The sequence below is a fragment of the Polypterus senegalus genome, chromosome 8 (genome assembly GCF_016835505.1).
Source record: "Polypterus senegalus isolate Bchr_013 chromosome 8, ASM1683550v1, whole genome shotgun sequence".
Classification (NCBI taxonomy): Eukaryota; Metazoa; Chordata; class Cladistia; order Polypteriformes; family Polypteridae; genus Polypterus; species Polypterus senegalus.
The window spans coordinates 80,717,591-80,722,451 of record NC_053161.1 but is presented as its reverse complement, the minus strand read 5'-3'; positions in this window follow the sequence as shown (position 1 = coordinate 80,722,451).

Below are 4,861 nucleotides of genomic sequence, written 5' to 3'. Positions count from 1 at the left end.
ACAGCTGCAGGTGGCATTTATAGCGGTGGGTCATACAATTTCAGTGAGCTTAACAGAAGACTTATAAGCAATGATTTGAGCACAAAGTCACTGGCTTTAACTGGGAACAATTTGCTAAAAGATGGAACTAAATCTTTGGATGTGAGAATAATGCAGGAGAAATGACAACACAGGCAAGAAGTGGATTTGGGGCAACAGGGGGTGTGCTATTATTTTGTTGTTTTTGTGGAGAGAGACTATCAGCAAAGTGAAGGTGACAGCAACAGCAGCAGTAGTCACAGATTATAGCACAGGGCTTCATTGGATTAAAGTGTTTTTGGTATTAAGTGAGCCTGTTTGCTTCAACAAGTTTGCAATTACATCTGCCCTCTTTTTCTTTCTTTAAAAAACTAGACAGCATTTCTGTTCTTGTGTTAACACTTGAACAGTTAACAGTAAATATGATAAGTAGGCACTTGTTTATAAGGAAAACAAGGAAATAAAGCAAATTAGACTGTTTTCAACCTGAAAAATACAGCTACAAGTAAAAATAAAAATCACAACTCTGCAATCTTTGTGATTTATCTGAGGCTACAGATTTGGTTCATACATATCTTTTAGTTGTTGCTTTTAATTTTTATTTTATTATTTTTTATTGTAGGCTGCTAGTGAGGTTGCTTGATTTTATGTACATTATATCCATTATTGTATCTATCATTGAAAATGTCTGAATGTTTTTGCTGCTCTTATAAATGGTGTGCTTTGCAACAGCACAGTCTATGTGAACTGTCCTCCTTAATTCCTGTAATCTGCTGTTGTCTCTGGACTGGAACTGGTATTTACACACTGCATTTTAAACACAACTTCCCTCTTCCTTTAAGCTTTGGCAGTGCATCACAAACATTCATTGTTTGTTTCCATAAAAAGTAATACTGTAAGTAGGTGCGTAACAAGGGTAATTTCCATCAATAATAATTCTGCAATGGGTGACTAATTCTTAAGGCCTCATAATTATGGCTTTCCAAGTAAGTTGTGACCCATGTCCACCTACCTTGTAAATTTTACATTGTGCCTCTGTGGCTTGCACATATAAAAAGGCTAAGGTGATGTAGTTTTCCAAAATGTTTACATGCATTCTAAATGTAATAGGATTTATCAAATGGAAGCATTTATACTAATGAATGTCCAACAAAACAGTGAGAAGGCATATGAAATTCTATAGGAGAGAATGCATAAAAATACCACAGGATTTCTCAAAGGGAAGTAACAGATCAATTAAATAAAAGCACTGTACTGATGAAGTATTAAAAAGTGAGGTAAAAAGATCAAAAGACTACAAATATGTGTTAAACACCAAATGATAGAAAGTATTGTAAACTTAAAACAGTTGGCTGGGGTCCTCAATGCTTAACAATTAGATTTGCTTCAAAGTGGTAACATCAAAAATGCAGCCTTAGGCAGTTGTATAAAACTGCCAACAGCAAATGGTGCAAGCGGTTGTGCGTCGTAACTGAAAACTCGGCTTTTAAAGACTGCTTACTTCATTGTGCTTTAACCTCAGTTGCAAAGGATTGTTTTAAGGATCCCATGGGATACCCCTTGCAAACCGTTTCACACGCTGCATATCACCTCCGCGAGAAACATGCCTCTATGAACAGTCAACGTAGCTCGGAGGTGCATGACATGCACATGACATTGACCTGACCTGCACTGCATGTGGCATCTACAACAGACGAATATAAATGACGCCATTTTTTCTGTGTCCTCGCGTCCGAGTTGGTGGGCGTGGCCTTGAGAGTTGTCGTCGTATCCAATGGTCTTGGAGTTGGTGGGTGTGGCTCCTTCCTGCGTGTGCCATAGGTGTCTCACTTGTCGCTGGCTTAGTGAATCAACGCCCCTTCCGGTGTACTTTTCATGGTTGTCTTGCCTTTCCATGGGTGTCTTGCCTTAGTGAATTATATATATAGATTGGAAATAACAGTTAAAGACATCAAAAAAGACACTAAAATCTATCTATCACACTTGATTTGTTTGAATATAGCATCTGAATTTCTAGACAATGCAATTCATTTCTTTCATTATACAAGAGTAAGAATCAATGAACTGTCACTTGTTTTTTTGCAGTAGAACAATGCTGAGGACACATTCACACTATGTCACATTTTTGAGGATGATGTCAAGGAGAGTATATACTGTACCTGTAAATAATATTCTCATTTTTGGCTTACATCTATTTCTGTCTAGACGTGAATTTAAAAGGAAGCAGTTTTTGGATATTTACCTCATCTATTGATTTCTTTACTGAAGTCATATTTAACCAAATATTATGATGGTAGGCAAAGAGAGCCTAGTCCAGCACCAACCTTGCATACAGGTTGGGGAACAAATCTATCTCACTACTTATAATATAATATTCTCAACCAACTTAATCAAATTTAGGGTTGTGTTGGAGCAGAGCAAATTCTAGCAGCATCAGACATGAAATAGGAAGCAACCCAGGAAACAGTGCCAGTTTTGCTGGATAACGTCCATGTCTCGCAACCATATAGCAAGACAGGATATCTAGTAAAATAATACACACATTTAATTTATTGGGACAACAAAAGTTGCTATTTTCCTGGAAAATCAAAGGCAGAAACTACAAAGAATTAGCTGAGGAGCTTCTCTCTTCCTCCTTAGCCCTTATGTGCAACATGTTTTTAAAAATCCATTTCTAGCACTTGCATTTGGATTTTTTTTAGAAGATGTAAGCGGTCTCTGATGAACATCGGGGGAGGTTCCATGAGTGCACTTTATGTTGATGTAAAGTCATCTGGATCTGTTAAATCAAAATTATTTGATTCAATGGAAATGTGTGACATAATTGATATAAGTGCATTCAATTAAGTATTTTTGTGCAGGTAGAAGGAACACTAAGTGCTCGAACAAAGTTATTTGGCATAGGCCGGGTTGCCCCCTTTAATCTGTTGCCAAATAAATATAAACATGCTCTTGATGGTGCAATAATAAACATAAATCAACTCAATGGCTGATGTATTCAGTATTTCTCTTGAGAGTGGATGATAATCATGGAGCACTGTCTTGAAAACTTAAATTTACTTGAAAACAATTACATTCCATCCATCCATTCATTTTCCAACCCACTGAATCCAAACACAGGGTCATGGGGGTCTGCTGGAGCCAATCCCAGCCAACACAGAACACAAGGCAGGAACCAATCCTGGGCAGGGTGCCAACCCACCGCAGAAACAATTACATTAAATTAGCTTAATATGTATTGTATGTGTTGAAACAATGTAGAAGTATAGGGTACCGTAAAAGCAAACAGTTCATGTGAAATCAATGTCCATAATTCAACTGAGTAAAGAAAATTGTTTAGTGTATAGTAAATGGAGTAATGATAATAATAATAATACATTTTATTTATATAGCACCTTTCCCATGCTCAAGGCGCTCCACAGAGTCTCATAAAGAAACAGCAGGTATATGTTTCATTGGAAAAAGATGTTTCTTAAATAGAAAATTAAAACCATATAGATACAGGATGGGCGGCACGGTGGCACAGTGGTAGCGCTGCTGCCTCGCAGTTAGAAGACCCGGGTTCGCTTCCCGGGTTCTCCCTGTGTGGAGTTTGCATGTTCTCCCCGTGTCTGCGTGGGTTTCCTCTGGGCGCTCCGGTTTCCTCCCAAAGACATGCAGGTTAAGTGGATTGGCGATTCTAAATTGGCCCTGGTGTGTGGGTGCGTTTGTGTGTGTCCTGCTGTGGATTGGCTCCAGCAGACCCCCGTGACCCTGTGTTCGGATTCAGCGGGATGGATAGATACAGGATATACAAAGGCATTAAACAGAATAAAAGACAATAAACCAGAATAAAATACTACTTATTAAAATAAAGCCTAGCAAATAACATCATTTGTGATATAACACACACACACAAATTATCCTGAGCATCTGGACAGAGAGGAAGACTGAAAGAGGAGGCAGAATGTCAGGTTAAGTTAAAAGCCTTCCTGAACAGAGATGCGTTTTAAGTTGTCTTTTAAAAAAATGAATGGAGTCAGCTGATCTAATTAATTTCGGGAGGTCATTCCAAAGTTTGGGCACTATACAACTAAAAGCCCTGCCCCATAGAGTGCAGGTTAGTATGTGGCACAACAAGACTGCCAGAATCAGAAGACCTTAGAATGCGAACAGGAGTACATTGATGGAGACGGTCACTGATGTAGTTTGGTGAAAGGCCATTTAAAACTTTGTAGGTTAATAATAGAATTTTATATTCAATTCTGTAAGACACAGGGAGCCAGTGAAGGTGAAGCAGGAAGGGGGTTATGTGCTTGCCTAGATGTGTAAAGACCCTTGTAGCAAAATTATGAATCAGCTGGTGCTGTGTTAAGATTAGAAGTGCCACCTGCCAGTAGGGAGTTAACATAATCGATGTAAGAAGTGATAAAAGCATGGATAAGTTTCTCAACATTAGACAAGGAGAAGAATGAGCAAGCACTGGATATGTTTAAAGTATCAATCAACATTTATTTATATAGCACATATTCATACAAAAAAAAATGTAGCTCAAAGTGCTTTACAAAATGAATAGAGAAATAGAAGACACAATAAAAGATAAACATAAGTCAACATTAATTAACATAGAATAAGAGTAAGGTCCGATGGCCAGGGTGGACAGAAAAAACAAAATAAAACTCCAAAGGCTGGAGAAAAAAATAAAATCTGTAGGGGTTCCAGACCACGAGACCACCCAGTCCCCTCTGGGCAATCTACCTAACATAAATCAAACAGTCCTCTTTGTATTTAGGGTTTTCATGGAAGGACCTGATGATGATGGTCACGTAGACTTCTGGCTTTCAGTCCATCAATGTTGGTGCAT